The sequence below is a fragment of the Bactrocera neohumeralis genome, unplaced genomic scaffold (genome assembly GCF_024586455.1).
Source record: "Bactrocera neohumeralis isolate Rockhampton unplaced genomic scaffold, APGP_CSIRO_Bneo_wtdbg2-racon-allhic-juicebox.fasta_v2 ctg1527, whole genome shotgun sequence".
NCBI lineage: Eukaryota > Metazoa > Arthropoda > Insecta > Diptera > Tephritidae > Bactrocera > Bactrocera neohumeralis.
Window position 1 is genome coordinate 16,121 of NW_026089755.1, and position 13,174 is coordinate 29,294.

General features: G+C 35.9%; 1 pseudogene; it reads right to left on the reverse strand.

The window, feature by feature from the left end:
• Positions 1 to 427: 427 nt before the first annotated feature.
• On the reverse strand, positions 428 to 1,212 carry LOC126766520 (uncharacterized; annotated as a pseudogene).
• Positions 1,213 to 13,174: the final 11,962 nt, after the last annotated feature.

The following is a 13,174-nucleotide window of genomic DNA, read 5'->3' on the forward strand; positions in this document are numbered from 1 at the left end:
ATGAAGGGGAGATAAGGCGATGACAAATCTTTGAACGATTGTTTAATCAATAAATATCTTAATTTACAAATTCTTTTCTTATTTTTTTAAATAAAATTCAATTTCTTTACATAAACAAGTAACATAAATTATTTGACTAGAAATAACGTAATACGGATAAAGTAAAAAAAAGCAAGGTGGATTATATTCACTAAGTCACTATAAGTAAAACAAACCAACAAATGTATTAAGAAGAAAAAGTCAAAATCGAAAAAATCTTATATTGGAATACAGATGATTACATTTTGGCAACTTATGAGCTATTTAAGCTTTTCAATCGTTCGTGTTCCAATCTGACTTTTTCCATTTCTGCTTCCATTTCTTTCCCCAACCGTAATTTCTGCAATTGAAAATTGTTTTCCTCTCTCTCTTTTTCAAATTCAAATTTTTTCGTTTCTAGTTCCAACTTCTTATTTTGGATTTCGAAAAATAGTGAAAATGGATTTGAACTGCTATGAAATCTTTTCATATTTCTCCTTGGTGTAGATGTACATGCAAAATTTAGCGGACGGACTAACTACTTCATCTGCAGACGGATACATAATAACGGACGGGCTGGGTAACGGACTCGAAGAACTTGCGTCGGGGTCTATCTCTGGGGTAATATATTCTATATATGTATCGTCCAACGCTGACACCAACTCTGTTGATTGATAAATCGCTGCTAGCTGAACACTTATGCGACGCCCAAATATCACGTGAAGGTCTTCATAAAAGGACATATATTTTTTTGATGAATTTTTCCACACTATGAGGATCACCACTTTCAAGTAAGCCTGCACCAGTCTGGCCTTTCCACTTGAGCGCAGATAAAGATAATAAAAAAGTCGTTTTCAAATGCCTCATTTTAGTCCTCATTATGTCCCATTTAATATTCATTAAATTTGGAGCTTTTTCGCCAATTTTGTTGTGAAACCTTTGGGCTGTTGGTTTCTAAAAGCTGATCAAAAAAGGTAAAATGATGAAATGACAAAAAATATATCAATATTACCTCAAAATGGTCCGGATTATCTTTTATTGCGTCCACTATATTTATCAAAAGGTCTTTCGTTTGGCTTTCAGACCAACGAGATGTGCCATTTAGCCTTAATCTTTTTTTCTATTAAATAATCAATTAAATATTTATAATACAAGCCAATAATTAATTGTTATGAATTTACTTACAGCTTCCATTTCTTTTAAAACACCAAATAGACGCTTCCAGCTGATTGCGAATTGCGCAAAATGCTGTGGTGGCCACTGAAAACGGTTTCGCATATTTGCAAGATTGTCGTAAAATAAAACGCATGTAAAAATTAACAGCTGTTTTACGATATTGCGAATTTACGATGTTGCGATGCGTTTACGACGTTAAATGAGTACCACTATTAAAACGTTACAATACAATATGTAAACAACAAATACAAAATGCTTGAATAAAATTTATAAGTAAATATTTTTATTATTGCGTCAAATCGTCAAGAATTTGAAGAAAAATTGCAAAAAGTTGGTTGTGTTTAGGTGAGCTGCGTTTTTAGTTAAAAATTTTGTTTATTTTTGTTTGTTTTGTGTTTTTGAAGGCAAACAGAAATCGGCAGACGTGAATAATTATTTACACGATTTTGCTGCATCGTTTGCCTCGCTCGCTTAACAATGTCTACCATATCCCGCTGGGATATGTCTATCTTGAGCAATATAACGGGTTACAACTAAAAATATGCACTAATTTTAATGGTCTGCTATTCTTTACCTTTATTATACTCTCGCAACAATGTTGCTAACGAGAGTATTATAGTTTTGTTCACATAACGGTTGTTTGTAAGTCCTAAAACTAAAAGAGTCAGATATGGGGTTATATATACCAAAGTGATCAGGGCGACGAGTAGAGTCGAAATCAGGATGCCTGTCTGTCCGTCCGTCTGTCCGTCCGTCTGTCCGTCCGTCTGTCCGTCCGTCCGTCCGTCTGTCCGTCCGTCCGCCCGTGCAAGCTGTAACTTGAGTAAAAATTGAGATATCATGATGAAACTTGGTACACGTATTCCTTGGCTCCATAAGAAGGTTAAGTTCGAAGATGGGCAAAATCGGCCCACTGCCACGCCCACAAAATGGCGGAAACCGAAAACCTATAAAGTGTCATAACTAAGCCATAAATAAAGATATTAAAGTGAAATTTGGCACAAAGGATCGCATTAGGGAGGGGCATATTTGGCCCCGCCCCCTACTAAGTTTTTTGTACATATCTCGGAAACTACTATAGCTATGTCAACCAAAGTCTACAGAGTCGTTTCCTTCAGGCATTTCCATGTACAGTTCAAAAATGGAAGAAATCGGATAATAACCACGCCCACCTCCCATACAAAGGTTATGTTCAAAATCACTAAAAGTGCGATAACCGACTAACAAAAAACGTCAGAAACACTAAATTTTACGGAAGAAGTGGCAGAAGGAAGCTGCACCCAGGCTTTTTTTAAAAATTGAAAATGGGCGTGGCGCCGCCCACTTATGGACCAAGAACCATATCTCAGGAGCTACTAGACCGATTTCAATGAAATTCGGTATGTAATATTTTCTTAACACCCTGATGACATGTACGAAATATGGGTGAAATCGGTTCGCAACCACGCCTTCTTCCAATATAAAGCTATTTTGAATTCCATCTGATGCCTTCTCTGTATAATACGAGTATAAACATTAGGAACCAATGATGATAGCGGAATAAAACTTTACAAAAATACGGTATTTGAAAAATATGTAAATGACGTATTATGAAATCTCGATTATCACTTTACCATGCGAGAGTATAAAATGTTCGGTGACACCCGAACTTAGCCCTTCCTTACTTGTTTTTCAAATATTAATATTAAGATTATAAATATTAAGCTTACAAATTCAATTAGTGCTTAAAACGGCTGCTAAGCAGCAACACCTCCTCGACCGCGTTGTAAATTTTTATATAAAACATGAAACCGCCGGAAAAAAGTTTACGTGTGTGCATTTAATGGCTGAAGACGTCTTCAGCAGAACAATATACTCAATACTAAGTACTCTAAAAATAGAAAGGCAACCGGGTTCTGGAAGAAAGCCGACTATTGTGGCCCCAAAACGTTTGGAAGCTAAATACAGCATTCAACATTAAGGATTGCATAAGTCAAACCGAAGCCGCACGAAAATTCGAATGCTCACAGCTAAAACGTTTAATAGACTTAACATTAAAACCAAAATAAAAGCAGCGTTGTCTAGAGTACACCGAAGAGCAGATAAGTCAAGTTAAATCACAATGTCGGGGGATGTGCAAGAATTGGAGATGAAAATTATTCATTTTAGAAGACGAGAGCTACTTTTCCCTCAGCGGGCCGCAAATGCTGGGCAACAAGTCTCAAACTTTGAAGCAGCTGACACGCCGCATCCAGAAGTGCTCTAAGGAAGTTGATACTAACGGTGAAAAACGTGCTTGCTCAAGTGTGCTGACAAAACTAAGAGGGGTTGCTGACAATAACTCATATTTTGTAGTTCATTAATTTTTTCGTTTTTAAAATAATATAATTATACTACATGGAATAGCTTACCTTATTATTAGTAATATATTTTGAGTTACGCTGAAATAAAATTAGTGCAGATTTTTAGATATAACCAGTTAGTGTATTGCGATATATTTTTCACATCACTCGAAACAACAAAATCTCTGATAATAAAAGGTTTGACTATCATATGCTCAAATAGGAAATGTGTTCCTTTATGATTCCCACCTCTATATCGAAGTTGGTTTGCTTTCCTGAATAAAAATATGTCTATGTAATCATACAATGACAAAATAGACAAATATGTGTTAGTGTTATCAACACAACATTATTCGCAATCTACAGAAATCTCAAACACATACAAGCCGTCAAGACTAAACTGAAAATAAATCCGGAATTAAAAGAATTTATAAAATGTCATCTGGCTATTTTTTATAATTCGCTTGACGGGTTCTGGTTCCGTGTATTTGACTCGAATGATATCAAGTCGTGCACTCTTATAGAATATTGTTCTTTTACTATTTAGCTATGCAGCTTTTATTACTTTTTATAGCAATATCTTGAACAGCTCATGCGATAGGGTTACTGGTTTAACATACAACCATTTGAGCCCAAACAAGATATTGGATCAACGAAGGGAATTTATATCAGAATTGGCAGAAGATGAATGTGCACTTAATCCCAGGATTTATGACAGACCAGCAACCAAAGCAAAAATGCCAAAGCAAAAATTGTATGTATTTCATGTAAGTTCTTGATATGTCAACTTCGCAATAAAATGCATATTAATTATTGCCCGCCTGAACCTCGGCCACAAAAACAGCAACTGCTCCAAGCCCGTCGGGTCATAATAGCTAAGTAAGTACCAAACTTGACAGATACCTTCGCTACATAAGGCTTGTTAGTAGCATAGGGTCAAGTGCGGGTTTTCACCCAATTTTAATCATTCTAAGCGCTAGGATGCACCGTTAGAAAAACATGCACTCTCCATTTTGTTAAGATAACTCACATATTGGCCGATATATGTGGTAAAAAGTCACCCGGAAGTTCGAAAATCCTTAAATTATGTATATGAGGGCTAAGAGAAGTATTGACTGGATTCAAAACATTTTTAATACACTGATATATTATTATAGAGAAGAAATTCTGTCAGCAAAATTTTCAGTAAAAGTCATCCCTAGGCTCTGGGTATTCGATACCCAGGCTCTTGAACAGTTTTGCGTCCAATCATACAACTTTTTGTCATAAGGTGACAAACTTCAAAGACATTATTCGTGCAAAATTTTATCCCGTTATATGTACTGCTTCTTGATTTCTTCACAAACAGTGAAATAATCAAATGTAATTTCAAATTGTATTATATGGCAAGTAGGCGTGGCTATAGTCCGAGACTGTCATGTACAGTATTTGGTTTAAATCGGTTGGGCGATTCTCGAGATATGTGATTGCATCTAAAAGTGGGGGGTGCCACGTACATTTTAAGCGTACCATTAAAGCATTCTCATACCATCGAAGGTAAAATGAAAAACCTTTGACGCTTTTAAACATTGGTTTATTGCTCTTTTATTTCTTTTTAACAGCATATGGAGAGTAAGCGCGGGTATCACCCGATCCATTTTCACACTGTTATTAGAAGTTCTTATTGTGTTAAAGTTGGATAAATTTAGTTGCTATATCTTTAGTGGTTTAGGAGATAAGTACATTAAACTTAATAGTGGGCGGGGCTAAGCCCATTTTTTTATTTTTTGCCCACAGGTTTGTCTTGCCTTATATAACTGTTACCAGGATTTTCGACAATCTGGCTGACAATGCTCCATATGCTCCATTGGATTGGGAACATTTTTTTAAGTGTGTCTCATGATAATAGTTAATATATAAAATCGGGTCGATACGGGTAGTGTCTCATATATATTATATAATATGTGAGATGGTACTAGAGAATAACACCCAATTGGATTTATCTAAAAACAGAAAGGTTTATTGTTATTATGTACACAAATTGAATTGGGATAAAATGTTTAAGTACAAATAATGAAGTCTCTTCACTTATAATTTTTTAAACTTTTATTTCTCCTGCTATGCAGGAGCAGCCAAATCTTTTCGATTACAGAGTCGGTCTTAGACTAACTATTTCCCTAAACAAAAGCCAATTCCTAACTTAACGCTACCCTAAGCGTCGCTGCCGCTGCCACTGCGGTTCGCCGTTGTTGTCGTTATTGCTGTCACACGCTACTCTGCAGACAAAGTGTCAGCACTTTCCGTACCTATGGGAATGTTATTGTCGCTGATTTCGCATACTGTTTTTATTGCTGTTGTTGCGCGGAAGGTAAGTTGCATCGTAAGCACTTCGATGCACTACAGGTGAAATGAATAAGCAGATGGTGGTTTGGCTATGTGTGTTAACTACTCCCCCTTTTGAAAGCGACCGTCCTCGGGTGCCTCTTACACGTCGGGTGGAGTTGCAGTGTCGGCGTTTCTAATTACTTCAATGATGGCAAGCTTTCGCTGCTTCCTGGACCAAAAGTAGGCTATTATCATAAAAATGATGATCGTAGCCACTAGCCCCAGTGAACCAATCGACATCACATGTTTGGTTGCCATTTCTTGTTGTAGTGATGCAATATGCTTTAAGTTCTTTACATGTACCTCTTCCAGATACGGCAATGATAGAGTTTTTATATGTTCCGTAAACTTTACTATCGTTGAAGGAGGGGCTTCGGGGTGGGATTTAACAACTTTTTTCCAGTTGACATGATTAGTTCCGTTTATGGTGACATTTGGGGCGATGTGTTCTGCTGATGTTGTTTTGCATTGCGCTGAATTATGATTCAATAGCTGTTCCACGCATGAGGCTGAAGCAAGTGGCTGGCAAAATGTAAAGGTTGCAGCATTTTTGCAGTTTGTGAGAGGTTGGTAGTCGGGAGCGCAGTGTGCTGCTATATCTGTTTCCAAGTTAATTATCTTCTTACTATGAATTACAGGTAAAAGCCTAATTTTTTCACAAATTCTGCTGATTTTAGGATATTTAACTACAAAATAAATATTATCACTATCCTGAAATATTCTTAGCTTAGAGGCTGTTAAAATATCGCTTATAGTAATATTGGCAAAGTGTTCGGCAAATAGCAAAATTTTAGTATCATCACTATCTAAAATGACGGGATCAATAATGTTATGCTTTCCTAGTGTTACTGAATGAACTATGTTTGTGAGGTCTGCTAGTACTGCCCTGTTTCTTGCTGTAGCCAACCCAAATAAATGCCCTGTGTCCACAATTTTTTCTTTTGTAATTTTAAGTAGGTCATTCATTGCTCGTGTCAGATTATTTATTCTTGTCTGAAGCTAACACTCAGCTTGTAATCTGTCGTTCATTAGCCTCAATCAGTTCACGTTCTTTGGTTGCGACCTCGTTAAAATCGTCGAAGTCGGGTGTCCCTGCGATGTATTTCAGTACAGTACCTATAATGTTGATACCACGTGGATGTCGGTGATGGGTCTTCAGAGTCTCCAATAAAACGAGGATCTGACCAGCATCCGCTTGGAGCAATTTCCTTGCAGGAAAATGTGGAAACTGTTCAAGCAGCCCTTCCGTATCTGTCGCTATAGTTTCATAATTCGTCAAGTTAGTTTTATGTAGCAAAATACCATATTGGTCGTGAATAGCAACTTTCCCAGTTGAAATCATCATGTAGTGTGAGTTGGTGTAATTAAATAATTTCGCCTGCGTCCAGGAAATAACCGTCAAAAACGAGTATCTGGGAAAAAAGAAAAGAAACTTGCTTTACCTCAAGTTTGCCTTGTGAACCCGTTTACCATTTATCATGACCGTAGTTCCCAAGTCCTGCTCAATAATATTTTCCACATACAATTTTGTTAATTTATTGCTTATTAAATTTTATTTATTATTAAATTATCTCTCAACAGTGACTTTATTGTTTGCGAATTGAAGGACTTTTCATTATCGCAAACTATGGTTTTTGTATTTTTAAGAAAATTTTGAATCTGTATAATAGGTTGTTTTACGTCAATTACTGACCTGGAAGCAATGGGTGAAACTATTGCGAATTTTGAGAACTTGTCGACACACGTCAGGAAATGTTTCTTATCCGTTGAATAGATGTCGAGGTGGAGAATTTCTCCAGGATACTGTGGTATAGAGGTTCGGCCTACCCGATTATGTTCGGTTTCCAATATCTCCTTCTGATCGTCTTCATTGGTTATGTCTATCACTTGCCTCGTTGCATGTCGGAATTTTACGCCTGGGAATCTCGTTAATACTTCTTCTTGAATTCTTGCAAGAGTTGGTAGGTCACATAATAGTCCGTTTACAACATTAGGATTAACACAGTCCCCTATGATTTTCGGTAGTTCACTTCTGTCATTAAAGATGACATGGTGCCTCATCTGCGTTTTAAATATTATTTTTGAAGTCTTCGATGGGGAGCTACCTTCTTCAAGAATTATTTGACTCCTAAAGGAATTAATAGGATTCTCTTCTGTGGGAATAGTTTTAGTGAGTGATACCTCACTGTGTGCTGTAGCATCCGTAAGGGAGCCTGAATTTTCCAAACTATTAATATGCTGTCGTGACAACGCATCCGCTACGATATTATCTTTCCCTGGCTTGTAGAAAAATTAGGGGAAAATGCTCTCCATCGCTTAAGTTTCGCGTTTGGGTTTTTATCCGATATGGCGAACGTAAGGGGTTGATGGTCTGTGTAGATGTTAAGCTGTTTAAAACCATAAAGATAATTTCTCAATTTCTGGAGGGACCAGGCTATTGCTAAGAGCTCGCGCTCATTTGTAGCGTAATTTTCTTCAGTGGATGACAAGGTCCGGGAAATCATGGTGACAGGTCGACCGCCCTGTGACAGAACCGCGCCCAATGCATGTGAGGATGCATCGGTCGTTAAATCGAAAAGTTTTTCAAAATCAGGATATAGTAAGAGGACGTCCTCTGAAGCTAAAATTTTCTTGATTTTACCAAATGCTCGTATCGCCTCTTCGTCCAGTCGAATATGAACGTTTTTAGAACGATAGTCCTTCACGAACCGTCTATAGTACCCTGAGAGTCCGAGGAAGGACCGCAAGGCACGAAGTGTTCTTGGAGCTTCATATTTGACAATGTCTTGCACCTTGCCTGGGCAGGTTTTAATTCCATCCCTAAAGACAATGAATCCGAGGAATTCTACTTCGCTTCTTATAAACTTGGTTTTTTCAAGTTACACTCTCATGTTTGCTTCGTAAAGCTTTTCGAGAATACGTTTAACATCCTTGACGTGCTGATCTTCATCCCTAGAGAAGATAATGACGTCGTCAACGTAAACATGGCAACACTTGCCAATTTCGTCTCGAAGAACGTCATCGATGACCCGCTGAAAGATGCTAGGCGCATTCTTAAGGCCGAACGGAAGTCGGCAAAATTCATATTTCCCATTATTAACGGAGAATGCTATCTTTTCCCTGTCCCGTTCTGCTAGTCTTATCTGGTGAAACCCAGATTTAAGATCAAGAGTGGTAAAAAACGATGATTTCCCCAGATTAGCCAAGATGACTGAAGTCTCGGGAATGGGATATCTATCGCTTATCGTTTTCTCATCAAGCTTCCTGAAATCAATAACCAGGCGCATGTTTTTTTCTCCAGATTCAGGAAGTCCCTTTTTTCCTACAACCCATATTGGATTATTATACGGTGACCGTGAAGGTCTTATTATGCCGTTGCGGAGCAGATCGGAAATTTTTCGATTTACGAAGTCGGCTGAAGCCATTGGATATGGGTAGCTTTTGGAATAGACTGGATTGTCATCAACGGTTCTTATTGTTCCTACAATATTGGAAATGGATGGTAAGCCTAGCGGTTCAATGGCGGCGAACGCGCAGCCTACGGAAAAATGTGACGAAACTTTCAAGTGTCATTCTAATATAAAAGTACCTAAAATTGTAATTTGTATTATTTGTGAAAGTGTTTTTCATGAAGGCGATTTTAACAAGTATAAAAGTAAAAAGGGTATATATGTCGGAAAACGATTAGTGGTATGTTCTGATCATAACACTGAAAACATAACCTCTACCGACCACGCCAGACTTGATGAAAATGCTAAGAAAATTATCGCACATGTAAAAAATGAACTTTTAGAATTGCGCAAAGCTGAAGTAAACAAAAGTAAATCTTAAGCTGAAATTTTAAAAGAAACACTAAAGAAAAAGTTATGACAAAGGTCCCTGATATTGTTTTAAGAACAAAAAACAAGTCAGTAAATAAAAATTACGCTCAGATCGTCAAAAATAATATTATAGCGAATACCAGTGCGCAGATAAAAAACGTTTTATCAACAAAAGCAGGTGATATTATTGTAAAGTGTAAAAATAAAGAAGATGTCTCCAGAACCAAGACAGTGCTTGCTGAAAAACTTGGCGATAATTATGCAGTTGTTCAGGAAAAACTAAACTCGCCTAAAATAAAAATATTTGATATTGAAAGTGACATGAATAAGGAAGAACTGGTTGAAGACTTATGTAATAGAAACAGTGCATTCCTTGACAGTGATTATAATATCGCTGCTGACTTTACTAGTGGTAAAAACAAGCGTAACATAATATTAGAAGTGTCTCCTAATATATATCTTAGTGTCATGACATCGAGAGTAGTCTACATCGGGTATAAAAGCTGTCGTGTTTTTGATGCTTTTGACTTAAATATGTGTTACAACTGCGGCCGCGCCAATCACCGTCGCAAAAAATGTAATAATGAAACTGTGTGTCTAATCTGCGCTGGACACCAGAGAGTGTACCAGTACTGTCAAGAGATGCGTCAATTGTATGTATTACAATAAACAGTATAATAAGAGTAGCTGTATAGAGCACGAAGCAACTGATGTCAGCGCCTGTGAATTTCTTAAATTTAAATTAAATAAAATTATTAAGTGTACTGATTATCCGCTGAGCCCATTGATACCGACACATATTGGTAAATTACCAGTGCCGGAGAGGGCGCCAACATCGCAATACTAAACTATCTACTACTAATACTACAATACATGGATACAGACAGTGATCAAGAGGCAAACTGTGTAATCGAAGAATCTGCGGTTAGCTTAGAAGATTTAAACGTAAAAATTAGTGATAGGGATGTATAGATACTACATATTAACATTAGAAGCTTAAATGCTAATTATGAGAAACTTGAGGTATTTCTGAACAGTTTACAATCCAAACCACATGTTATAGTATGTACAGAAACGTGGAATTTAATAGCATATCAATTTTTTGCGTTAAAGGATTATAGCATACACTATAATCACAGTATGGTAAATAGACCGGATGGGGTTGTAATTTATGTATTAAATTCTTTGGTGCAAACAATAACGGTAGATATTAATGGTCGCTCCAATTTTATCTCTACTAATATAAATTTTAATAATAACTCACATTTAAAAATAACTGGAGTTTATAGATGCCATGATATAAGTAAAGATGAATTTATAGACAACTTAAAAAATTATGCTGAATCTAATGTGAAAGTCAAGAATCACATAATAGTAGGCGATTTCAATATAAATTTAAAAGACATGGACTATCACGCGGACTTACTCATATCTGAACTCTTAAACTTAAATTACATTCCATATTTCAATGATACCACTAGACCAAACAACGACAATGGAACTTGTATAGATAATACGTTCGTTAAGACTAACATTAATAATATTAACTCAATTATATATAAACATACGCTTACTGATCACTTTCCAATATTTTTATACCCTGAACAGGGTATATTAAGTTTGTCACGAAGTTTGTAACACCCAGAAGGAATCGTCAAAGACCCAATAAAGTATATATATAAATGATCAGTATGTCGAGCTAAGTCGATTGTGCCATGTCCGTCTGTCTGTCTGTCCGTCTGTCCGTCTGTCTGTATATATACGAACTAGTCTCTCAGTTTTTAAGATATCTTTTTGAAATTTTGCAAACGTCATTTTCTCTTCAAGAAGCTGCTCATTTGTCGGAACGGCCGATATCGGGCCACTATAACATATAGCTGCCATACAAACTGAACGATCGGAATCAAATGCTTGTATGGAAAACTTTCACATTTGACAAGATATATTCACGAAATTTGGTATATGTTATTTCCTAAGGCAAAAATATAATCTCCGTAAAAATTTTTCAGATCGGTTAACTTTAGCATATAGCTGCCATACAAACTGAACGATCGGAAACAATGGGAAACTTTCACGTTTCACAAGATATGTTCACGAAATTTGGTATATATTATTTTTTAAGGCAGCAATGTAATCTCTTAAAAACTTGTTTAGAACGGATTACTACAGCATATAGCTTCCATACAAACTAAACACATAGTTACTAACAGAAATGCACCTGTGAAGGGTATTTAGCTTCGGTGCAACCGAAGTTAACGTTTTTTCTTGTTATCTCTAAAATTGCAATATGTTAAATACAGTAAGGAACCCGAAACATATCTTAATTATAAATTACTGGTAAAGAAGTGTAATGATGTATGTTCAAATATCATTGAACATGCTTATTTATCAGCAAAGCCGAAAATCTACTGAATACAAATATCTATTTATATATTAATAAACATATATATGTACATACATAATGCATTTACATGCAATGCGCATGCAATAAAAACAAAAATGCATAGGGACACATGTCATAAATTTAGATAAGAGATAAGATTATCATACACACACATATGTATCAAAACAACCCCATGTCAAGCAGCAATAAACAATATGCTGCAATACATATAATATACACACATACGCATATATTTAGATAGATAAGATAGTTTTACAAATTGTATATAAGCAAGAAAAATACGAAATAAAGATCAGATTTGAAAGAAAATCTCAATCGAAAACATTCCTTTTATTTACAAATTTTACTTCCCCCCACCAGTGGTAAGGGGTAAAAGAAGAATTAAAAGGAAATATTTCAAATAAAGGAGCCGTTAGCTATCACTTATTGCCCCCCACCCGAGGTAAGGCATAAGTGAAGCAAAACGCTTAACCTTTATTAACATATATTTGTTTTTATTTTGTCAATATGCGGGAATATACACCCGTCTTACAATTATTATTTTTATTTTGTCAATATGCGGGAATATACACCCGTCTTACAATTTAATTTTGCCTGTATTTGTATTAATAACAGGGCTTCTTTAATTGAAATATTTCCTTTTAATTCTTCTTTTACCCCTTACCACTGGTGGGGGGAAGTAAAATTTGTAAATAAAAGGAATGTTTTCGATTGAGATTTTCTTTCAAATCTGATCTTTATTTCGTATTTTTCTTGCTTATATACAATTTGTAAAACTATCTTATCTATCTAAATATATGCGTATGTGTGTATATTATATGTATTGCAGCATATTGTTTATTGCTGCTTGACATGGGGTTGTTTTGATACATATGTGTGTGTATGATAATCTTATCTCTTCTCTAAATTTATGACATGTGTCCCTATGCATTTTTGTTTTTATTGCATGCGCATTGCATGTAAATGCATTATGTATGTACATATATATGATTATTAATATATAAATAGATATTTGTATTCAGTAGAATTTCGGCTTTGCTGATAAATAAGCATGTTCAATGATATTTGAA